This window comes from Felis catus, chromosome C2 (assembly GCF_018350175.1).
Source record: "Felis catus isolate Fca126 chromosome C2, F.catus_Fca126_mat1.0, whole genome shotgun sequence".
NCBI lineage: Eukaryota > Metazoa > Chordata > Mammalia > Carnivora > Felidae > Felis > Felis catus.
This window is the reverse complement of record NC_058376.1, coordinates 67709478-67735513: the sequence shown is the minus strand read 5'-3', so window position 1 is coordinate 67735513 and position 26036 is coordinate 67709478. Positions and strand designations below refer to the sequence as shown.

At 41.5% G+C, this 26036-nt stretch overlaps 2 protein-coding genes and 1 pseudogene across 7 annotated transcripts in view; 1 reads left to right on the top strand and 2 right to left on the bottom strand.

The window, feature by feature from the left end:
* ILDR1 (immunoglobulin like domain containing receptor 1) overlaps positions 1-26036 on the top strand; it is a 294614-nt gene that overhangs the window by 90303 nt on the left and 178275 nt on the right. The gene's annotated exons all lie outside the window — the stretch shown is intronic.
* The window catches only part of CASR (calcium sensing receptor), a 79563-nt gene that overhangs the window by 35660 nt on the left and 17867 nt on the right, over positions 1-26036 (bottom strand). The window contains exon 1 of one of the 4 annotated variants that reach the window (XM_045036316.1): positions 17601-18207. The exons of the other annotated variants lie outside the window; for them this stretch is intronic. The gene's annotated coding sequence lies outside the window, so the exon portion shown is untranslated. Of the gene's footprint in view, positions 1-17600; positions 18208-26036 lie in introns of those variants that run through there. 4 annotated transcript variants of the gene reach the window in all.
* Positions 24315-24811, bottom strand: LOC101090382 (annotated as a pseudogene).

Sequence of the window (26036 nt, the reverse complement as noted above, 5' to 3'; positions counted from 1 at the left end):
GAGGACATAACCACAATGTGGGTTTTTAAATGCACCTGGTGTGCATTTGCTAAAGAATTAGGGACATCTTATCCGTCATTATTAATGTGACCATCCTCAGTTCTGTGTCAGACTTCATTCCTTCTGTATTAAAGCAAGGGGTGTCTTGTTTTGAAATGAGGGCCCTCTTTCAGCACTGGGAGAACACAGACTGTAGAGTCACACTCGGCTGCCTCCCTCCAGCCCTGCTTGCTGTCCACACGCCAGCTGCACAGGTTCTTACCCTCCATCTCCCTGACAACAGGTGTGACTTTTGGAGAGTCCATGCCTCATTTAGCCCTGGTAATGACTTAATTGAGTTGGAAAAATGCAAGGACAGGATCGTGATAAAAACCAGCTGAGCTGGGTTCCTGTTAGTCATTGGAAAAAGCTATCAAGGAAGGGAGGAGAAGGATGAACAAGAGTGGGGAGGAGCAGCATGGGGTGTTGAGCAAAATGGGGAGAAAGAGCCAAGACAAAGCAAATAAAGGAGATAAGTAGGAGAGGAAATGGACATTCATTAATGTTGTACTATAAGCTCCTTGACAACATGGCCTGGTTTGTTCTGTTTGTGGCCCGGAACCCAGAGGAGCCTTATAAATGATTAAGTGAATAAATATATGTGTGGAGTGCCCACAACACAATAAACCATCTTAGGAGTTTATGAAGCTATCTCAAGAAGAAAGGAAAAGACAGAAAAAGAAAAAAGACATAGAATGGGAGTTGAGGGAAGGTGAAAAATTCAAGGTTAAAAAATGATGAGAGGGGCGCCTGGGTGGCTCAGTCAGTTAAGCGTCCAACTTCCACTCGGGTCATGATCTCGCGGTTTGTGAGTTCGAGCCCCGCGTCAGGCTCTGTGCTGACAGCGGCAGAGCCTGGAGCTATTCTGTGTCTCCCTGTCTCTCTCTGCTCTCCCTCTCTTGCTCATGCTCTGTCTCTCTCTCTCTCTCTCTCTCAAAAATAAATAAACATTGAAAAAAAATTTTAAAAATGATGAGAAATGCTCATTGTCTGCTATAGAATCTTATGAATTGAAATGTATGCTGGCTTTGGGCTTTGACATTGCCAGTGCCTGGTTTCCATGATAGGACTGAGTTCCTGGGGACACAGGCCATGAGATAAGAGATTTCTTGTCCTGAAATGATTCTCTTCATGCCTTATGTAAGCTCTGCTGATGGATGTGTGGACACCCATGAAATGGTTCAGGTGAAAAGCAAAGACACTCAAGTCATGTTTTTATAAAGAAAAAATGCCAGAGCTTCAAGTCCTACATGAGAAAAAGATTTCTGTGGAATAATGTCCTGGTATCACCTTTCAGAACTTTAAGGAACCCTGATTAGCCAGACTGGTATCTTTCAGTCTGGTGTCCCAAGATGTGCTACCACAGCGTCCTCAGGTAAAATAAGTTTGGGAATTGATGTACATACACTCTGTGTCACAAGGACACATTTGCCTTGGTTGGTGACACATCCTCATCATTGGTCTGTGCCTGGTCCATTTTTATTTCTTTTTTTCTTTAAAAAAATTTTTTTTAATGTTTATTTATTTTTGAGGGAGAGAGAGAGAGAGAGAGAGACAGAGACAGAGACAGAGCCTGAGCAGGGGAGGGGCAGAGAGAGAGGGAGACACAGAATCTAAAGCAGGCTCCAGGCTCTGAGCTGTCAGCACAATGCCTGACACGGGGCTCGAAACCATGAACCGTGAGATCATGACCTGAGCCAAAGTTGGACGTTATCCTACTGAGCCACCTAGCCACCCTGATTTTTATTTCTTTATTAAGTTATTTTTATTGATTAATTTTTTTATTCATATATCTTTCTCCTTACTTCTATCAGTTTTGGTCTTTTTTCCCCTCAAATTTTAAGAGTTCTTTATACATTATGGATACTGGCCCTTAAGCTGTGATATATGTTACAAATATTTTCATATAAGTTGGCAGTTCTTTGACTTTATGTTACCATGCAACTTTAAAAACATTGTTAGGTAGTCAAAATTATGAATTATTTCCTTTATTGCTCCTGGATTTTGAATTAATGTTAGAAATCTTTTCCTTATACTGAGTTTATAGAGGAATTCACCGTAATTCTTCCAGTGTAATTCATTTAATTTATTTTCTAATTTTTTTCTTTACATTTAGTTTCTTGATCAGTGTGGAGTTTATTTTTATGTATGGTATGAGGTATGGATCTAATGTTGTCTTTTACAAGTAGCTGCCTAGTGTGCCAGCAACATTTATTAAAAAGTCCATCTTTGCTTCTCTGGTTTAAGACGCCACCTTTATCTATTCTGTTCTTATCTGTATGGCTCTTCTCATGGCAGTGGCAGTAGCACCTTGTTTTGGGTGTTTTTTTTTTTAATTTTTTAAAATATTTTTACTTATTTTTGAAGCAGAGAGAGAGACAGAGCATGAGTGGGGGAGGAGCAGAGAGAGGAAGGGATAGAATCCGAAGCAGGCTCCAGTCTCTAAGCTGTCAGCACAGAGCCTGACGCGGGGCTCGAACTCACAAACTGTGAGATCATGACCTGAGCTGAAGTCGGACGCTTAACCGACTGAGCCACCCAGGCGCCCTGCACCTTGTTTTAATTATGGGAACTCGTAGTATAGTTTAATACCTGGTAGGACTAGTCCACCTTTGTAGTTTTTATTTCTTAGTGTGCTATTCTTGCATGCTTGTTTCTCCTTTTGAACTTTAGCATCAACTTGTCCAGCTCCATAAAAAAGCCTGTAGATATTTTTATTGGGATTGTGTTACATTGACATCTTTATGGTGTTGAGTTGTCCTATCCAGGAACAAGGATGCATGTCCTTTTGTTTCAAGTCTAATTTCGTGTCTTTTAAGAGTATCTCCTCTCATTAGTTTTGTACATTTTTGTCAAGTTTATTCCTAAGTATTATCTTTGTTACTATTATAAATGGGGCTTTCTTTACCATTATGTCCCTTGGATGGCTATTATTTGTGTTTATGAACTCTATTGATTTTTGTATGTTTAATTACATATGCTGATACTCTTCTGAGTTCTTTTGTTATTTAAATTAATTCTATTGTTCACTGATTCTCCAGTATTGTCTGGAGATATTTTTACTTCTACTTTTTATTGAGATAGAATTGACATATAACAACATATGATTTCAGGTGCACAACATAATGATTCGATATTTGCGTGTATTGTGAAATGATCACCACAATAAATCTAGTTAACATCTATCATCACACATAGTTACAAATTTTTTTCTTGTGATGAGAACTTTTAAGATCTACTCTCAGCAACTTTCAAATATACAGTACAGTATTATTAACTATATAGTCACCATGTTGTACATCTGATGACTTATTTATTTTATAACTGGAACTTTGTGCCTTTTGACCACCTTCACCCACTTTTATTTCTTTATTTCTAAGCTATTTTAAATAACAAAAAAGCATCCCAAACAAAGAATATCAGTAGTACCCTACCCGAAGGTTCCCCTTGCACCTTATGCTCCTGCTTCTCTCTCACCAAAGAAACCATTATCATGAACCACATGTTTATCATTTCTTTGCTTTCCTCTCTACCCCTCCAACCCCTGCTTTAAAAATACCTTTTTTTAGGGGCACCTGGGTGGTTAGGTGTCGGGTTCTTGATTTTAGCTCAAATCATGATCTCACGGTTCGTGAGTTTGAGCCCTGCATTGGGCTCTGTGCTGACAGTGTACAGCCTGCTTGGGATCCTCTATCTCCTTCTTTCTCTGCCTTTCCCCCACTCGTGCTCCCTCTTTCTTAAAACAAACAAACTTTAAAAAAGGCATCAACTCAATATTATAAAAAATAAAATATTTTACTTTCAAATTTTTAGGGAGAGAGAGAGAGCATGTGCAAGAGCATGTGCGAGTAGGGAAAAGGTGCAGTGGGGAGAGAGAATCTCAAGCAGCCTCCATGCTCAGAGTGGAGCCCAGTATGGGGCTCCATCCCACAACCCTGGGATCATGACCTGAACCCAAATCGAGAGATGGACACTCTCCTGACTGAAGCACCCAGGCACCCCCCCTAAATTTAAAAAATCATGGTAAAGACTGGGAGGATACACATCAAAATATTGAGTGATTAGATCTATGATGGAATTGTGTATGTCTTCCTTATTTTGCTTTTTGTTTTTGAAATTAACAAAAAATATATAATTTTTTAAAAATCAGAAAAGATGTTATTGTAAAATGTTATTTAAAAGGTGGCTATAGAGGTGCCTGGGTGACTCAGTCGGTTGAGCATCTGACTCTTGATTTTGGCTTGGGTCATGATCCCAGGGTCGTTGGATTGAGCCCCGTGTTGGGCTCTGCACAGGGTGTGGAAGCTGCTTGAGATATTCTCTCTCTTAGCCCTCCTCTGGCCCTCTCCTCCACTTGCACACTCACACACACACACTCTCTCTCTCAAATAAAAAAAATAAAAGGATGGCTATAGACATAAACATTAAACATGAAGGAAAAACACTGCAAAAATGATTTTACTACCTAGTCATACTATATATACTTCAAAAGATATTTTGAAAAATATGTTTATGGATACTTCTTCATATCTTCCATTCTTTTTCAATAAAATTTTTACCTCCTTCTTTTCTCTTTTCTGTCTCTTAAACTTTTAATTGTAATACAAGACATCAGACATATACACAAATCGTAAGTGAATGAAAACACATCCATGAAACCAGCATCCAAGAAAGTAGATTAAGATATAGAACCAGAACCCCAGAGGCCCTACTCACATCTCCTCTCACTTATTATCCTCAACAAAGGTAACCAGTAGCCTGACCTTTACCATCACAAATCACACATTTTCCATGTTTTTGAACTTTATATATATGGAATTAGGTAGTATATACTCTTTTGTGTCTGGCTTCTTTTTTTCCAACGTTGTGTTTGCAAGATTCATCTATATTGTTTTGTGTAAACATTGTTTGTTTTTTCTCACTGTTGTATAGTTTATATGTGATTATATCACATGTTATTTATCCATTTCCCTGTTAATTTTTTGGTAATGTTTATTTATTTATTTTTAATTTTTTTAATGTTTATTTATTTTTGAGAAATAGAGAGAGAGAGAGAGAGCGAGAGAGAGCGAGCTGGCAAGGAGCAGAGAGAGAGGGAGACACAGAATCTGAAGCAGGCTTCAGGCTCCGGGCTGTCAGCACAGAGCCTGATGTGGGGCTCGAACTCGCGAATCGTGAGATCATGACCTGAGGCGAAGTTGGACGCCCCATGGATTGAACCACCCAGGCGTCCCAAATGTTTGTTTTTGAGAGAGAGAGAGAGAGAGAGAGAGAGACAGAGAGAGAGAGAGAATATGAGTGGGGAGGGGCAGACAGAGAGGGAAACACAGAACCTGAAGCAGGCTCCAGGCTCTGAGCTGTCAGCACAGAGCCCAACACGGGGCTCGAACTCGTGAACCTTGAGATCATGACCTAAGCTGAAGTCGGATGCCCAACTGACTGAGTCACCCAGGTCCCCCATCCATTTCCCCGTTAATGAAGAGTTTGAGGTTTTAATAAATAGTGCTGCTGTGAACATTCTTGAACACGTCTTTTGGTAAAATATGTTGAGTACATGCCTGAAGTGGAATTGTTGGGTCAGTTTGTGTATGTTTAGCTTAGTAGATAATTACCAAAAAGTTTTTCAAATGGTTGTAATCAATTTATCTTTCCACCCAGAAGTATATGAGAATTTCCACTGATCCAAATCCCTACCCACCTGTGATATTGCCAGTCTTTTTCACTGTAATCATTTCTTGCTTTGCTTTTATGTAGTTATTTTGTATTTACCTGTATTCCCAAGAAGCATTAATTTTTTTTAGTTGTTTTAAACTTTATAAAAGGGCATCATACTGTATGTAATCTTCTGAGACTTATTTAAAATTATATTAATAAGATTCATCTATAATATGTGTTACTGTAGCTCATCATGTTGACTGCTGTGTAATAGCCCATTGTGTGAATATGTCACAGTTTATTCATGCACTTTCCCATTTATGGATATTTGGGCTCTTTCAATGATATGGCAGTTCTTTCCTTCAAGTTTGCTCTATGCAAGAATCATGGAAGAGTTCTATGAAATTCCCAACTGCTACTAACTCTTTGCAAAATCCAAGGCCAAAAATGACATACACCCAGTGTTTTATCATTCTGTTTTTTCTCAATGTTAACTAAAATCACATGAATTTTAAAAATTAGGGCCATTTCATTTTGCTTAACTTATCACTGCAGCAAAAGACCAGAGGCAGAAAACTCTAATTCATGTAAAGGTACAAGAGAGTTGCCTTCATTTTTCCAGGCTTAACAAACCAAATTTCTTTTAAAACTTTTTGGATAGGTCTAGTTCATATTTTTCTGGAGATATATGTTACTATTCTGTGAGCTTTTTCTAACTTTTTCATGCCATTTTTTAGTGTATGCTAACAAAAAACGGGACCATGCTTGAGACTGTCTAGAGGCTGAGAGGCATTGTGTCCCAGCCCTTTTGTGACAGATCTCAGGACATATTTGTTGGCTTTTGTCCATACACTGTAATTAGGCTGACTCATATTAACATTCTGGTCATCTAGGTTCTCCTTGTTTTTCTGATATGCATTTGTTTTTACAGTCCTTTCAGAATGTATATTTGTATTTTTTAAAATCTCCAGATATATCACATTGTAGCTGTTCAAGGTGAATTTTATTTCTGAAGAATTATGGCCCCCTGTTAAATTCATTTTGAATTTTGTTCCCATGTTTGAAGGACCATGTATGTCCCCCTGGTAAGAAATGTCAGGAAATAACTGACCTCTCCAACTTTGCACTTGGTGGAGAATCACAAATTATAATTTAAAAAATAAATGCTGGAACAGTTGCCCCTATAAGAAGACTCTCCATTGGACACCTGGAGCTGTTCTGGAGGAGGACTATCTCAAAGTAAGGAAATCTTCCCCAAATAAAGCTATTTATGTTTCCATAAACCTGACTTTGCAGCAGATTATCCAACATACCCTCATCTCACATGCTGGAAACCCATCTAATTGATTCCCTCCAATGTGGTAAACCTCAAGCAGAAATGTCATGTTATTGAATAGTGGGTCTTATATCTGTCAGGAACTGGGCAGGATGTAGGGCAGTGGGTCTCAAAATGAGGTCCCTGGACCACCACTAGCAGCAGGAGTATCATCACCTGGAACCTGTTAGAAATACAATTTTTTTTTGCCAAAAAATGCAGATTCCTTGGCCCTGTCCCAAAATACTGAGGGTGGAATCCTGAGATCTACATTTTTTTTAAATATATGAAATTTATTGTCAACTTGGTTTCCATACAACACCCAGTGCTCATCCCAAAAGGTGCCCTCCTCAATATCCATCACCCACCCTCCCCTCCCTCCCATCAGCCCTCAGTTTGTTCTCAGTTTTTAAGAGTCTCTTATGCTTTGGCTCTCTCCCACTCTAACCTCTCTCTTTTTTTTTTTTTTTTTCCTTTCCCCTCCCCCATGTGTTTCTGTTAAGTTTCTCAGGATCCACATAAGAGTGAAACCATATGGTATCTGTCTTTCTCTGTATGGCTTAAGAAATACAAATTTTTACATTCCACTCTGACCTACTGAGTTAGATACTTTGGGGGGTGGGGCCCAGCAATCTGTGGTATACATTAAATACAAGCCATGTATACTCAAGTTTGAGAACCACTTCTGGACTATCACAACAACTCTTTTTTATCTGCACTGGTATAGGCTAGTAGAGTCTGTTCCTGGCCCTGAAAAGTCTATTTCCTAGGAAAAGTTTTAAAATGAACCTTTTTTCCCAACACTATAGTTTTCTTTCCCCAAGCATAATCTAGCAAATTAGAAATGCATTGGAACACATACACAGTAGTTTCCTGTCAATGTCAATTTTTTCTTCAGTTTTTCTGAAATCTTTCTCATGCAATAATTCTTAACATCCAATCACACCAGTATATACCAGGAAACATAGTTCAGAAATCATTGCTCTGTAGCTAGGGTAACTTTCAGAATCTGTAATCAGTTTGCATGATTTGTAGAATCAGAGAAAATGGCCATTAACCACAGATTGGCCACTTCTCGTCTTCTTTCCCAGCCAGATGGAGGGGATTTACCTATCCGGTGATCATTCTCTTCTACCTTTCTCTGGAAGAAGCTTGGGAGTTCTATTTTTAAACATATCTTTTGGGGCGCCTGGGTGGCTCAGTCGGTTAAGTGTCCGACTTCAGCTCAGGTCATGATCTCACGGCCTGTGAGTTCGAGCCCCACGTCGGGCTCTGTGCTGACAGCTCAGAGCCTGGAGCCTGCTGTGGATTCTGTGTCTCCCTCTCTCTCTGCCCCTCCCGTGCTCATGCTCTGTCTCTCTCTGTCTCAAAAATAAACAAAAAACATTTAAAAAATAAATAAATAAACTTATATTATTATAAAATTCCCCTTTATAAATGCCCCTTTCAAATTTGCCAAATGGATATATATGCTTCACAACCACTGGATTATCTCCAGATAATAAGGTCCAGGATCCTGTTTACATGTGACCATTAGAAGTCACTTTCGCAAATCTCTTCTGTCCAGTACCTCCTGTTCCCTTCTTTCTCTGGCAGCCCTTCTGGGGCTCAGAAAGGCCTCTCCTTCAGGAGCTAGAATAACCCTGAACATTCTGCAATCTGTAGCTATCCAGTGCACTCTCAGTGTCTCTCTGCCTGTTCCTGAGCCTGTGAATGGCTTCTGAAGACATGGTCTGGATAAGAGGAGGCCACAGAGACCTAACAAAGAACTCTTACCACGTTGATTCCTCCATTCCTCTATTTTTTTAAAAAAAATTTCTTTAATGTTTATTTATTTTTGAGAGAGAGAGAGCGTGAGCGGGGGAAGAGTAGAGAGAGAAGGAGACCCAGAATCTGAAGCAAGCTTCAGACTTGAGCTGTCAGCACAGAGCTTGATGTGGGGCTCGAACTCACAAACCACAACTGAGCCATCCAGGTGCCCCCCTCTATTCCTCTTCTGAAATGAAATCCTATTTTCTTATTTTGATTGTTTCTCTCTTCTCTTCCTCTTTTGCTGTGTGTGTGTGTGTGTGTGTGTGTGTGTGTCAAAAGTTTCCGAACTGGTTTTTAAGACTTCTTCCAATCCCTCTGATGAGAAATAAACTCTTTTAAAAGCTATGGTAAAGGTTACTATTCCTGTTCCTATTTAGCTACGCCCATGCGCTGACTATAGTAGACCAGGGGGCAAACTATGGCCAGATTTGGCCCACCCATTTTTGTAAACACTCCATTGAAATAATAGGCATGCCTATTAATTTGAATATTATCTGTGGTTGGTTTTATGCTACAAGGGCAGATGGGCCTACAAAGCCTAAAATATTTACTATTTGATCCTTTACACAGAAAGTTTGTTGACCCCTGAATTAAACTGAACACAGAGAAAACTCTGCCTTTATTATGACTGTATGCCAACAGCTTTGGAAATAGCTATGTGCCTGGTGTGCACAATGGTTTCTGCAGATTAAAAGAAGCTGATTCCATCAGCCTTTCTAATTAGAAGGATGGGTCCAACAGCCTGTTTTGTGGCCAGAGAAACAGGTCACTTCTTCCCCTTGGTTGCCATCTGACTCAGGAGGCATCAGGGGTCTTGTTTGTTTACCATTTTCTCACATGAAGAGAATGGAGTGGGTTGTGTGGTGGGGATTACCCCAGTGAAAAAACTTTAAAGATGGGAAGTCCAAGCTGAGAAGCTGAATCACCAGCAGCAACCATTTCTACCCGCTTTGATACTGCCAAATGAGTCAGTTCCCTGGGAACCAGTTACCTTCCTGTGAAGATGACCTTAAGAAAGAGTATGATTGGTGTGGTTTGGTTGGGAAACAGAAAAACCACTACCTCCCATCTAGCTCATGCCTGATCTGGGTGGGGTGTAGGCCTGACGGGAGGAAGCCCAGCACTTCAAGTGAGGAAGAAATGTTTGGTGATCATTTTAATTCTGTTCCCTTATCATTGGATGGATGTAAATTCTCTGGTGAACTTGTCCTCCTGCATTTCCCTCATTTTTCTTCTCCCCCTCCACTTCACAGCTCCACTTCCCACCACTCTGAGGCTCGGATAAGGGCTCCTGACATTAGATTAGAGAACATCAGAAGAGGAGGGGGCTTATGTCAATGCCTTTTAGCCAAGCACCACCAGGACAGGGGAAAGGGAAGCACCTAGGGTACAGAATGTGAGAGGCACTGCTTGTTATGGCTGGCCCTAGTCCTGGCCCTTCTGGAGGAACAGCCTTGTGGTTGGGCAAGTTAGGTTTGTTACTTATTTCAGAGAAGCAGAACTGTGGGTCATCTCAGAGAAGGTGGTAGAAAGGACTACAGGGCTGAAGCTTGAGTGAGGGGATTTTGCAGAGGTTTTAAGGAAGCAGGGCTTGGGATGCTGCCAGGAAGCAGGGGTCATTCTATGATTGGGCATCTTAGTGACTCTTGCCTAAAAGGAAGGAAGACTAGAGTGAGGCTGAAGCCGTAACTGGTAAAGAAGCAGTAGTAATCTGAACCAGGATAGGGAGATGTTTGGTCATTTTTGTGGTTTGGATAATGTTAACGTTTTGTTTTGTTTTGTTTTTATCTGTGCTCAGACATGATTGTGGAGTGTCCATCACAGTCGCAGAGTGGCCTTGTTTGATGGTGATGTTCTATGAAATTGCATATATTCAGCATGAAAACACCCACCCAGCTCCCAGGTATCGGGAGCCATTTTTCTCTTTCTCACAGATCAGTTACTCATTGCCTCACTCTTTTTCACTTTCCTTAAAGTCACAAGATCACAGGATAGTGGAGCCAGAAAGGACTTTAGAAACCAGCTAGTTCAAACCTTGAATGTTTAAGTTAAAGAAACGGAAGATCAGAGATGTTTCCTGCCTTGCCAATATCACACAGCAAGTTAGTACTGTGTCTCACACACAGCATCACACAGCTGGTACTGGGACCCAGGTTTCTTGACTCCAGAAGCCCTGAATACGCTGACCCTAACTCCTTCAGCAGCCTCACCTGTAGGTGTAGGGAGAGCCTACACCTCTCTCCCTCTTCCTGTGCTCCATCCAGTCTGCCTTCACTTCCTCCAACAGGCCACGTTCTTAATTGTCTCAGTCCCTTCCCACAAGCTGTTTTCTCTGCTTGGAATGCTCTTCAACGCCTCTGACCTGCACCTCTGGCTTTCTTCATTCCTACTCACCCTTCAGGGTTGGCTCAAATCCCATCACCTCTCAAAGAAGCCCCTTCTGATTCTCTAGGCCTTGCTCTTCCTAGTGCTCTCTGCATCTTCCTGGCATTTCCCTGCCAGTCCCTCTGAGTGTCCAGGCAGGCAGGGATCTGGTCTCCTTCACTGCAGTATGCTCTGGACATAGCAGGTACTCGATAATGAACGGACAACTTACCCCAAGCCTGGTGGAGATTCCACGGCTAGAATTCTTTTTATAGAATAGAAAAAAGGATTCTGAAATCTTTTCTTTGTGCCTTTATATAAAGTCTGATTGCAAGTAAAAAATGCAACAGGCTAAAGCAAAAATGCTGAGGTGTTGCAAGTAGGTGGAGGATGAATTTGATGATTCCACCCCAATGTCGTCCTTCCTGTGATCACTATCTGGACATGCGGGTGTGCTGGAAAGGCCAGCATGCAGCTGGGAGCCCTTCACATCCCTGAACCAGAGATGGGTCCCAGAGTCTGAAACTGCTATTGCATCATTATGTAAAATGTTAGAAGACAATTAGAGTAGGCTGTTTGTCATGAAAAATGCTATAAAGATGAGATAGTCCAGACAGCTTATGTATATGGATCTCTCTGACATGCTGATGAAAACTGTGGCTGCTCTTCCCAGAAAAATGCACATCTGCACGTAATTCTATTTGTTGCAGGTGTTTCATATACCTGAAAAGCAAGGTTATATGATTTGAGGTTTTTCTCTCTGTATACCTCTGTTATACCTCTGTATATACCTCTGTTATATACCTCTGTTATATACCTCTGTATATACCTCTGTATATATACCTCTGTTATACCTCTCTGTATACCTCTGTTACCTCTGTGGAGAGGCAGAGCAAAAATGGAAGCTAAATTTCCTTATTCTCCATATACCGTCCTTTCCCATAATATCAAAATGTTTATTCCATCATGAGATGGAACAGGGCATAACAGTTGAAGGCACAGGTTCTGGAAGAAGCCAGGGTTCCAATCTCTGCTTTGACTAGTTGGTGAGTTGGGGCAAGTTGTAATTTCTGTGCTTTTGTTTCTGCATCTATAACACAGGAATATAACAATGGTGGGGTTGCTGTGGGGATTACATTAAAATAATCTTGTAAGAACATATCACAGAGCCTAGTTCGATAAACATTAGTTCTTAACATGATAGAGATGCCCTCCCTCCCCCGTCTTTGATGAGAAAGGTCACTTTGCTGTTTTTCTCTGGTCCCAGAATATACCTGGTTTAGCTCACCCACAGCATGGCTACCTTCAAACAAGTGTTTGATAATGAGAGAGGCCTGGGGCAGAAAGCCAGGCAAGCCACCCAACTAGCTAGATTAGAGATGCAGTTAGCATCCTGTCCACAGGGTGGATATTAGCTGTATGGCACACTCCTACCATGGGATCACGATCAGGACATTTTCTGATGTCTCCACGGTGACCACAGGCCAGATGATGACACTGAGAGAGCTGCAAAAAGTCCGAGTCGATGGCAAAGAAAGCAAGCAAAGAAGGTCGTCTCAAGATTCCACAGGGAGAGATGGGTTTCAGGTTTCAAAGTGCAAATCTCTGATCTTTATGTATCAGCCTGATAGGTCTTTGCAACAACTTGGAAGCGTGTTTGTGAAGAAACCAAGAAAAAAGCTCTTTGGCTGAAAAAAACTGTTGGAGACAGACGCCTAGGAGGGATCAGGAGACCATAGTTTTTAGTCTCTGCTCTGCCACTCGCCCTCAGGACCAGCTGTTGCTCTTCTCTAGGCTTTGGTCTCTTTATCTGTAAGGTTTTCTGAGTTGGGCAGCAAAGGTTTGGTGAGTCCTGCAGGCGGAGCCTCAGTAGAGGGCTGGGCTTAGAAGTGGCCACTGTCCCCTCCCCTAGCCTTCTACAGGTGAGCGACTGTCTGGGGGACGGGGTGGCGGGAGGGGCAGGGAGAGGATGCCCTTAGGGGAAGCGGGCTCCTTTCTCCGCCGTCAGCAGCCCCCCGCCGGCGGCTCTGGCGCAGCCCACCGTCATTCCGCCCGAGCGCCCACGCGCCCGCATCAGCCAGGGTGCAGGCTGTGCTGGAGCAGAAAGATCGCAGATCGATTTCCAGCCCTGCCTGGCCGTGGCGTCAGCAGGGAAGAGAGGTTGTTTTGACTTGTAGTGCGTGGAGCTAAGGGAGAGGCCTTCTAATGGCCTTGGGCGCCGGCCTCGGGCGAGGGGTCACTGCCTTTGCACTCTTCTGCTCCACGAAGGCGACCCATGCAAAAGGCTGCCCCTGCGTGCCTCGGCTGGGTTTGGGGGATCGCGTCCCAAGGTCCTAGGCTCTTCTAGGGGGTATTGATAACTTAAGACCAGAGACACACTCTGCGCAAAATAAATAATAAGGACTTGTTACTTTGAAGTAGCCATATTGACCTGGCCAGAGAGTTACTTAGATGCCACTAGAAAAAGTTTTGTTTGCTTTAAGAAATGATGCAGTAATGTGCCCAACAGAAGCCCAGTTCTGCTTCCTGAATCTTTCATGGGCGAGTGGTGTGGGCAAGCTGCCGGGCACTTTATGCACACACCCTGTGTACGTGGGCTATTAGAGCTAGTGGGGACTTTGGGAATTACTTAGCTAATGAGAAACCAAGGGTCGAGACAAAGTGAATTGCTTTTATCCCCAGCGGGTCATGGGTCTTCCCAAGGGCCTCTTTCAGTCTCCATTACTTCACTCTGTAGAATCTTTTCTGAAATAATGATACTGTCTTTTGGAGGCTGTCTCAGAAAAAGACCAACACAACTTCAGTCCTAGTAGAAAGTGGCCAGCCCAGTTCTCCCTTTCTCAGAATTCTCAGTTAATGTGCCTGTGGCAGAAAGGAGGGGTTTGAATAGCTGTGGATTCAGGTGGTTGTGTGGAAAATGGATAGCTTAATGGATCGAAAAGGAAGTGGGAGGGGCTCCTGGGTGGCTCAGTTGGTTAAGTATCTGACTCTTGATTTTGGTTCAGGTCATGATCTCAGGGCCCTGAGATGAGCCTGCTGAAGAGTCTCTCTCCCCCTCTCTCTCTGCCCCTCTTGCACTGTCTCTGTCTAAAAAATAAGCAAATAAATAAATAAATAAATTAATTAATTAATTTAAAAAAATGAAGTGGGAGAAGATGGGAGTTAAATGACAAATAAGACAGAGGTGAGTAAAACCTATTTTATATTTGCCATAGTTGTTTAAGATTCATTGAGTTCAGGGTTCAGTTCTCAAGGGGGCTTAATAAAAACTGCAGGAATACAGCTTCTTCCAAACTACCAGGTTAATTCTTCATATTCATTGCATGAAAGATTAATGAAATCAGAGTTCTCTCTGAACCCCTGTTAGATCCCCATTCTGCCCCATGTGGACCATCTAGGTGAAAATTTGCTGTGGGTAGAGATATCCTAAAGCTTGGGTAGGGAGGCTGGGTTGGATCTAAGACAAGAAAAATTTTAGCACCAATATGGTAGCTGGAACAGTGAAGCTTAATGATTCTCCAAGGAAGGGAATGAGGGGGGGAAACATAAATGGTAGCCTTAGAGTACAATTTCCTAAAGTGTTCTTGGTCAAATATAAACATTGTGTGAAATAAAAGTAAACATGTTTGTTAACCATAGGACTTATCAGTGCTTTTAATAGCCTAATATGCATGGTAGAATCTCCAAGAAAAGGACATAGTAAATAAAGTTGAAAGATAAGAAAAATATAGTTTCATTCTGTTAATTTTATTTATTTTAAATTTATTTTGAGGGGGGAGGGAGAGAATGCACATGCTTATGTGTGAACAGGGGAAGGGTGGACAGGGAGAGAGAGAATTCCAGGCAGTCCCCATGCATGAGTGTGGAGACTGATGCGGTGCTTAAATCCATGAAACGTGAGATTGTGACCTGAGCTGAAATCAAGACTCAGATGCTTAACTGACTGAGCCACCCAGGTGCCGCTCATGCTGTTAATTTTCTTACTCTTATTTTTTCTCTCTTCTCCTGGATCTCAAGTTCATGGTGCTGAAAATCCTTGATGTAATACGATTTATTTATTCGTATTTAGCTGTGATTGTCAGGGATACTCATGGTGACGAACAGGGATGCTGCTCTATATTTCCCGTGAAAATTTCAGTCTGTGTGACACCGGATTCCCAATAGTTGGAAATCATCTGTACTATCTTACACTTCCCTGGATCAGACTTATTGTCATAACTTGCCAAACTTTCTACATGTTGCTTGGTAGCATTAGCATTGGCTGGGGATTGAGACTGGAAGCAGAGCAAGAAGGAGTAGTCAGATGCAAACAAGCTCTGGGAGGAGGTGCATTGCTGCTCCCTGTGATTGATACCAGAATGGACTATCCTTCTTTTGTCTTGTTTGCCTCGGGATCAGGTATCTCTCCTATTTCTCTTTTTAATAAAAACATTTTTGTTGAGGCATAACTTACATATAATAAAGTTCACAAATCATGAAACTACAACCTGATGAATTCTTACAAATGCACAACATCCATACAAACACCATCCAGATCAAGACATAGAACACTCCCAGCACACCAGAAGACTCCTTCATGCCTTCTCAGAATTATACCCCCAAATTTGATTCTATCACTCTAGATTAGTTTTGCTTATTCTTTAACTTGAGAGCAAGCATGGAGACGCTTATTGCCCTGAAGGTTAACGCATCTTGACGTTGCTATTACTCAGCTGCCCCAGCTGTTACATATGCATATATGCATATGTACATGCAGATATAGCAGTATGGCAGCACTGGGATGACACTTGTCACAGAATTCTGAATATTTTACTTCATGTGCATAATGTTGTTGACATGGCAGAGAAACAGAGAATGGGAATAGGAAGGCAAGTATGTTTCTAGTGAGGCTGCCCAAAGCCTCACACTCTAGATCAAACCAAGTCTGTAAGGCAGGAACTCCTCTTGTCTAAATCACAAGAAGCTAAACAACATGGAAACTGTAGTATTTGGTATTCTACAGTAGATCTCAGATGTCTGAATTATCCACTAAATGCGTCATCAAACTGGTGTGATAGGTGGTACATCTTCATCCCTCTAACTTTTGACTGGTGTCTTTGTCACTCTAACCTTCATGGTTGGCCCAACCCTAACCCAGGGTTTGAACTCGTTCCCACTTTTGGCTCCAGGAAGGCACCGCTTGTACAGACCTAGCTCAACAGATTCCCCCTTCATTTTGGTCTGCTGTGACTTCGGTGACCTTAGTCTTGGTGATCCCTGATCCCAGTTACCCTGGTGTCAGTTTTGGTCTCTGATCCCTGATCCATGGTGGCTGTCCCTAATGCCAACAACCTGCTCTTCTGGAGCTTGGACAACTGCAGCCTTATGCTTGTATGGACTCAGGAGATGAACTGAAGATCCTGTTTCTATAGGTGGGTTACATCATTCTGCAGCTGAATCAAGCCCTCACTGCTTTTGGGGCCATTTGAATCTTAAATGAAGCTAGTTGGATTTATCTATAAAATGCATCTGTCCACCTCATATCTGTCTACTTCTCCTTGGTTCACACCCCCAGTCCAAGCCATCATTTTCTTTTTTTTCTAAGTTTATTTATTTTGAGGGGTGGAGGGGCAGAGACAGAAGGAGAGAGATCATCCCAGGCAGGCTCCACACTGTCAGCACAGAGCCCAATGTGGGGTTTGATCCCCCAACTGTGAGATCATGACCTGAGCTGAAATCAAGAGTTGGACCCTTAACAAACTGAGCCACCCAGATGCCCCCACCCCAAGCCATCATTTTCTATACCTGAATGACAGTCTCCTATCTGGTCTCCCTGTTTTCACTCTTACTCTAAAATAATCAGTTTCCCCCCATTTTTCATATAGCAGTTAATCTTTTAAACACCAAAAGTGATCTGCTTCTTCATCCCCATTTTGTATGACTCTCCCTTTGTTTATTATTTTTAATCACCCTAATTTCTTACCTGTTCCTGCAACACAGCAAGCTCTTTGGCCTTGGTGTCACCTCTACCTGGAATGCTTTTCTCCTGGCTGCCTCCTTCTCATCCTCTGATCTGACCTTAAATGTCACTTCCATAGGTAAGTCTTTCCTGACTACTCTGTCAGAAGTTGCCCTCACCCCATTTGGCTGGTATCCCCGTCTGTTTTTTCTTCACAGCACTTGTATCTATAATCACCCACTCTGAAACATGTAATTGTAATTTGCAAATGCAAACATGTGATTGTTTATCTGTTTGCTTATTATCGACTCTCTAGCTCCAAATCTAGATTCTAACTCCTTGAAGGTAAGGACCTGTCTCTCTTGTTCACAGCTGAATCCTCAGGAATTAGCATAGTGTCTAAAATTTTGTAGGGGCTCAGTACATATTTATGATGAATGAATGAGTAGGTTATTTATACCCCCGCTCCTTTCCTACCTTCTACATCCAGTTCATCATGAGATGCTGTAGGTTTTGCTCTTAATTAACTCTTGATTTTTTCCACTTCTTTCCAGCTCCACCACTACCACCCTAGGTGAAGCTGCCATCAACCCTCACGTGGCCTGCTGTAATGGCTTCTCACGTTGCACCCCTGCATTCAGTTGGGCTCTCCTCCAATCCATTCTTCTCCTTGCAGTGGGAGTGATCTTTGAATACAGAAATTTAGTCATTTCATGTTCTTGCTTAAATCACTTCATTGGCTTCCTTTGCTGTGAAGGTCAAGACCACAGTTCTTATGGTGGTCTGCAAGGCCCTGAGCTCCCAACCTCATTTTCTTCTCTACAACCTTTATTCTCATTATTCCAGATGTGACCATGCTCTGTTTCTTCCAGCCGCAAGACCTTTGCATCTGTTTATCCACTGCGAATCTGCTCCTCCCCATTCTTTGCTACACAAGTCCTGTTCATTATTTGGATCTCAGCTCACACGTCATGTACTTAAGAAAACTCCCTGAACCCTCCTTTCATCCACACAAGATTGGGTCCACTCGGCTACATAGAATTATACTTTCCCATCATTGCACTTAAAACAAGTTCTTTTTTTTTTTAATTTTTTTTTAACGTTTTATTTATTTTTGAGACAGAGAGAGACAGAGCATGAACGGGGGAGGGGCAGAGAGAGAGGGAGACACAGAATCGGAAACAGGCTCCAGGCTCCGAGCCATCAGCCCAGAGCCCGACGCGGGGCTCGAACTCACGGACTGTGAGATCGTGACCTGAGCTGAAGTCGGACGCTCAACCGACTGAGCCACCCAGGCGCCCCTGCACTTAAAACAAGTTCTAATAGGACACTTATTTCCTATTTGTTAAATTATTTGTTTATGGCTTGTTGCCTTCATAGTAAGCTCTATGGGGATAAGGGTTATGTCTGTTTGGTTCACTGTTATATCTCCAGTGGATGGCATAATGCCTTATATGTAGTAAATACATAAATATATGTTGAATGAATGAATATAAATTAAAAAACAAAATTCCAAATGGTGAAATTAAATCTATAAATTATATATGAGTAACATTAGCTCATTATTGATGAGGCACTCTTTCATCTGCCAAAAGTTGCTGATAGTATATACACTGACATCTTTATAATTTACGGAGTCTATACATTTCAATTTTTGTATTAATAAGAACATCAAAAATACTAGTTAACATTTATTGAGCACTTTTTATGTGCCAGACTGTACTAGTGCCTGAAAGTTAGTCCTCCCAACCACCTATTAGGATGATACAGTTATTATTGCCATTTTCGTAGATGAGGTAACTATAGTTTCTAATTTTTCTAGCCCTTTTTAATGCATCATGGGAACTCCTAACTGTTCTTAGATTCCCTTATTTTCTGAAAGACAATGTCAAAAAAAACCTTTTAGGTAAATATTAAATTGACCAGATCCTTTTAAAATTCCAAAACAGACACCCCAGACTGAGATCATCAATACCGCCTTCCCCTAGGCTACTGAAAGGGAGAAATGCCAGTGGTGGTGATTCAAACTATGCCCCACCCATTCCCTTGCCCACACTCCGGTATTGGAAAAATCTGGTAAAATGATCATGAGGTCAAGGGCAAGGCATCCTTGAAGGGATAAACCTGCAGCCCAAGGAAACTAGAAAGGGAGAGAGTAGTTCTATCCACTTATGCTTTGATGATGTGGCTGTCCATAGAGTGACGTAGGAGGTGTGCCCATCAAGAAACAAGATTAATTTGACAAACATACTTAAATAACAGTGCCTTACATTTGTATAGGGCTTGACAGTTTACAAAAGTGCTTTCGTGTCAGTGACCTAGTTTGATTCTCATAACAGCTCATGAAAAGTAGACATTATGAACATCCCATTAAGATGAGCAAACAGAGGCTCCTCAAGGGTAAGGACCTGATGGAGGCCCACAGCTCTCAAGGGACACAGTCCTGGCTTAGTTCCGGAGGTTATGGTTCCCAAGGCTTCTGCCATCCCATGCACACATCCTTCAGAGACAGCCCCTCGAGGGCAGCTCTTGTTGGAGTTCAGAGCACATCTGACATGGGTGCCTCTCATAGAGCCAATTTCTGAGCTGTCCAAGAAAACCAATTACACCTGACTTGGCACCAAACTCTTGTCACTCAGCTTAATCATTACCTTATTTGCCAGACTTAGCTGGCTCTTAGCAACTTTGACCTATTTCCAAAAGTCAAATCCTTCCTCAAAGGTGGACACTTTGTCAAAACTGATGATATTCAAAAGAATGGGATATATAGAGAAATGGCTGGATTATCCACCAAATATTAATGATGGACTTTTAGCTGCTTAAAAGCCTTTTAATTTTTGTTCTTTTCTGCCTTACTTGAAATCTCTATAATAAACTGTGTTTTGCTTTAACATTTATTTATTTTTAATGTTTATTTATTTGTTTTTGAGAGAAAGAGAGAGACAGCATATGTACATGAGTGGGGGAGGGGCAGAGTGAGAGAGGGAGACAGAGAATGCCAAGCAGGCTTTGCACTGTCAACATAAGCCTGATGCCAGGCTTGAACTCACGAACTGTGAGATCATGACCTAAGCCAAAATCAAGAGTCAGATGCTCAAATGACTGAGCCACCCAGGCCTCCCAGCCATATTTTGCTTTAATGAGAAACAATAGGAACAGATTTCTTACAGAAAAATATTGGAAGCAAATATTGCAGAATATTAACAGTAAGTAATTTTGACTTGTAGATATCAATGATTGTCACTTGTGTGGGCATGTGTTTTCCTGCACTGAACCCCCCAACAATCTTTTGATCTTTTGAGCAACAGAAGTGTCATCCAATATACGGAAAGCCTTTCAAGGTGCTTTACTTAAAAGGAGACAACACTCATTTGGCTGTGCACACACCGGTGTGTTGATTTAAAATAAATTAGTAAGTCATTTTATGCCTCATCCATAGCCCACCTGTACAGTTGTGCCCTTGGTTCACTCCTGGAGGCAGAAGGCCACAATCATGGCATGGCTCAGCTTTCTCATATGTGTGGGCAAAGACTCTCTTTCCATCTGTTATTCCGAGTAGTGAGGCAGCCATATTTTGGAGAATAGCCAAGGCAATGATAAAACTACTGCTTCCTTTCTTCTACCCTCCCCCTTAGTGGTCCAGAAAACTCTGGTTAATGTCCTTCCAGTGGCACAAATTAGTCTCTTGGTGATGCATTCCACACTCTTGAGGTTAATAAATGACTCTAAAGAAAAGCAAGTAATTTATCATGGGCTTTTGTTGTGACCCTTAATCCAGTCAATGAAAAAAATACTGTGCTATGGGTGCTTTCAAACAAGGAATTGGTCTCACTGCCCCATTGCCACGTGTCCAGTTAGGGAACATGGACTTTTCCTTGTTACTTTCATTCCAAGAAGTCCTTAGCAGCCAAGAGAGATTTTATTTGGCTAATGTCTCACCATTAGAATCTAGACTGTAAAGCATTCCTGTACAATCTAAGTACAAAGTGAATGACAACTGAATTTACCTGAATAGTAGTATATCTTTCTCTGTAGAGCTAGAGTTGGGACTTCAATGTGTTCTGCCTATGTCATAAGATGATCTTGATGTTCTGGGTCCATTCCCATCCCTCCTACCCAGTCCACTCTCTCCTTGGGATTTTTTAACATTTTGAACTAAGAACAGTAAGGTTGTGTCTGCATCCTCTTGTCTGAGTCATCCAAGTGATAGACTGGAGAACTTGGTTCTCTTCCAGCTCTGAAACTGCCTGTCCATACCCCCTTTTAAGATACCATAAAGCTACAATAGATGTTCTGAGGAAAGAAAGCTTTTTTTTTTTTCCAGAGGCCAGCACAAATTGCAGACTTTAATGAGCAAAATGGATATTCTCCATTAAAGATTCTCTAAAGAATCTTCAAGTAGATACTGTAGGTAGAAAAAAGACAGCAGAGTCATAAAGTCATTTGCTAAAAGAGCAAATTAAAGAATCTGGCAAATGAAAGATCAGAAGGACAAAGGGATAAGGAAATAGTATAAAACAACAACAAAAATGCAAGTACTTCCAAAGGTCACCTTGGAGTTTTCAAAAAGAGAGGATAACACAGGGTCAAGTGTTGAGGAGCTAAATGTGGGTAGACAGTGCACTGATATAGGTCCAGGATAATTGGCAGAATTTGGTCAAGTGGAACAAGCACATGGGAGAAAATAGAAAGATATCTTCACGTGGGGGGCTTGTACCTCTTAGAAACCACAGCTGAAATAGTCAAGAACCAGCTTGTGCAAGTCGTCTTAAATTATCTTTGACCTCTCTTTGCTATGGTTGTCAAATTGGAACATAAAAATGAATGTTGATTTGAGTAATTTAGATAGGTGTTTTTGATACTGGCTTAACAACTATACCCAAATAGTAAGAAAAAGGTAGAAAGGTGTCTCTAATGCCTATAGGCAATATATGGGCCCCAGGGTCAGGTGACTACTAAAGCAGTGGTTTGTTAACAAGGACCAGGAGGACCAAGAACACTATCATACCCATCCTTGGCCTAGACTTCTTATGTCATATGATGTCCAGGTATATATATTTCAATCTTAAAGAAAGGGATCCAGATAAGCTAGTTCATGTCTAGAGAAGGCAGACAGGACAATGAAAGCTTGAAAATGAAGCCATGAGGAGGAAACATTTGTGGGAATGAACTGTGATAGTTTGTCAGGAGAAAAGAACTCTTAGTTGGGACATGATTGGAGTCCTCAGGATGCTGAAAGAGGTCTTAGGTTTTTTTCTCAGTGGGACCAAGAATAGGACTGGACAGACAGGCAGAAATTCAAGGGAGCCAGATTTTAACGTGATGTAAAAAAGAATTTCCTATCAAAACTGTACAGCAACGTACTAGGTTTTCAAAAGCATGAGAAAAGTTTCCTGTTACAACAATTAAGACTATGCAACAATGGAAATACAGGCCTCCCAAAGTGAGGGTGTAAAAGTATTCAGAAAGAGGCTGGATGACCAGGTGTGAGGGAAGTGGAGGGCCGTAGGTGAGTGTGGACGGGTGATTTGCATGTCCCACTGGAAGAATCTACAATTCTAAGAACTATATTGAATTTATACTGTACCTTTCTTTTTTGGAACTTAAAGTACTTTTACTTCTAGCCTCACGAGAGTAGTGAATCACAGAATAATGAAGCAATTTGCTTAAAAACTGTTTGTAGCTAATTTGGAATCAAAACCCTTCATAGGGGTATAATTCTCCATGTTTTCTGTACACATACACATATGAAGCTACTTGAGTTTACCTAGAGGCAACATGCTACATATATCCAAGGCTTTTCAGATTTTATAGGGTAAATATAGGGATACTGATTTATATGTTTTAATGTGTCAGTAAATTGAATCAAACAGTCCTAATGACAAACACGTAAAATAAAATAAATGAATGCTGTTACCTAGGTTGACTTCTGGCTAATCACTCTTGCTGTATAGGCCCAACAGGTGAGGACCACCTCTATGGTTCCTTCCAGCTCGGCTGTATTATACACTAACTATCAAAGCTAGAGACAGCATTAAGACACGATGTCCCAGACAGCCAGCTAGCCCTTGACAGGAAGTTGGCAGGCAGCAGGCATGAGAGGGGAATGGAGACCTTACCCTCTTCTTATTTTTTAGCAGTTGCCGATTTACACCATAGATGAGTAAAAACCCAGTATCAGAAGCATCCTCTGATCTCATTACTATGTGCAGAGTTAGTCTTTGGTTCTCCCTGGCACCTCTGGTATTGCTTTCCCTCCATTAGGGCAATGGATTCGACTTCTTCTTTAACGTGATTCTCCATGTTCCACCCCTGCCACTTCACTGGCCCTGAGCCCATGTAAAAGTGTCTGGCAGGGACTGCAGCTCCTGCAAAGATGAACATGACTTTAAGGCTTGTACTCTTGCAGTACCTTCCCTTTTCTTATCTACTTTAAGAATAAACCCAGTTTATCTGCTTAATAGGAAACTTGCATTAAGTTTGTTACTTCCTGGGGCTTGGGCTTCTGATTTACCCAGCACTTACTGTCTTACTTGGCAGAGGCCCATCTCTGTGGGGAACAGATCTTAGCAAGGAATTGTCACTTAAATGGCCACCCTGCCACTGCCCCCTCCTAAAAGCTATGCAGGTCTCACTGTCATCTTTCCCCTCCATGTCCTTTGTTGGATGCAGATTGAATAATCAGCCCCACCTGATTTATTTGCTTGTTTGTGGACTCCCTTCATACTTTCCCATGAGTTCCTTTCATGTTCTGTCCCAAATCTCCCATTTCCTCCTGTGTTTCCCTCTTTCATTTCTCCCATGTTTGGAGTGGCCATCTGTCATCCTCCAGGGATGGTACTCATGGTTGCAGTCTCCCTCCTTCCTTCTCAGGCACTTTTTTTTTTTATATTTATTTATTTATTTTGAGAGAGAGAGAATGAGTGGGGCAGGGGAGAGAGAGAGGGAGACACAGAATCTGAAGCAGGCTCCAGGCTCTGAGCTATCAGCACAGAGCCTGACACAGGGCTTGAACTCATGAACCGTGAGATCATGTCCTGAGCTGAAGTCAGATAGATGCTCAACCAACTGAGCCACCCAGGCACCCCTCAGGCACTTTAATAATTTTGTTTCCTTGTCTCTGGATTGTCACTGTTGGGATGCTTTAAGGAGACGGTTAGGGCAGTGTTTCTCTTTTTTCTTTTCTCTTTCTTTTCTTTTCTTTTCTTTTCTTTTCTTTTCTTTTCTTTTCTTTTCTTTTTTTAAAACCAGAACATTTATCTTGTGACTAATCATTGAATCCTTCAGATGAACTGGATGCTGCAACAGCCACCCTCTTGGGTTTAGGTGTGTTCCTTCACAGAATCCATGTCTGAATCTGCGGCACACAATTTTTGGGTGCCTCTTTTGACCAGTCCCAGTGGTATTTCGTCTTTTAGCTTTGCCACTCCAGTTATACTTTCTCTTCTGCTTGGCAAGATAGACACATTTGCCACAGGTCAATTTCTGAAGGTGGTAGGACTTAGAGCCACAGCAGCAGCACAATGCGTGCATCTTATTGCAATGCTTTTCAAATGATGACATCCCCTTCATCATATTGTTTCCGTGGTGGAGACCAAAAAGAAGACTAGTTTTCAAAGTGTGGTTCTGGGACCAGCAGTATCAGCATCACCTGGGAACTTCTTAGAAATGCAAATTCTCAGGGTGCCTGGGTGGCTCAGTCAGTTGAGTGTCTGACTTCAGCTCAGGTCATGATCTCATAGTTCATGAGTTCAAGCCCTGCATTGGGCTCTGTGCTGACAGCTCAGAGTCTAGAGCCTACTTCAGATTCTGTGTCTCCCTCTCTCTCTGCCCCTCCCTGCTTGCACTCTGTCTCTCTCTCAAAAATAAACAAAACATTTTAAAAAGTTAAAAAAAAAGAAATGCAAATTATCAGTCCCTACCCCAGGGACTCTGAGTCATAAACTCTGGGTTAGGGCCCACCAATGTGTGATTCTGATACCCACTCACTGCATTAGAAGGTGGTTTTGGCTGGGACTCAAAACTACTCAAATCCTGACTTCAAGGTTTTGGAGGAAAATGTATCTACAGAGAATATTAGCTGGGGCTCTGGCCCCAAACCCCAGTGTCAAATTCTAGTGGGCCAATGGAAAATCCTTCTTCTCTACTACACTAGCCTAAGTAATCTAGATCTAAGGCCATATGATTTTGCCTCTTGCTCCAAGGCTAAACTTGAGTTGAGCTCTTTCCAATCAAGCATGAGAAAAGTGTGCTCCAAAATATAAGGCAGCTCAGTCACTAGAGATGCCAAACACTATATGTAATGATGAAATGTTAAAAGCCCTCCTTTCAAAATCAGGAACAAGACAAGAATGCCCCATCATCATTTCTCTTTCACATTTTCCCAGAGGTTTTAGACAATTTAGTGATAGGAAGGTATCAAAAGTATAAGGTTTCGAAAAGAAAGATAAAATTGTCATTAATTATAGACAAGATAATTTTAGAATCTACACAAAAATAATTAGAATTAATAAGAGAATTTACCAAAGTTTCCAGATATGTAGTAGGTAAAAGTCAATTGCATTTCTATTAATCATCAATAACAGAAATATATACTTTGTAAATAGATACTATTTATAGTAGAAAAAAGTAAGTTTCTCAAGAAGAGAATGAACTAAATATGTATAAGATTTCTTTTTGGAGAGAACTTCACATTACTGAAAGACACTGAAGACAATCTAAATAAATTGATATCTCTGTTCACAGAAGACTCCATATTATTATCATGTCTATTCTTCCCAAATTGATCTATAGAAACACTACAATTCTAATAAAAATCTCAACAGATATGTGTATGTATACACTTGCCATAGGGTGTGTGTGTGTGTGTGTGTGTGTTGTATGCACACACCTTGACAAACTGCTTCTATAACT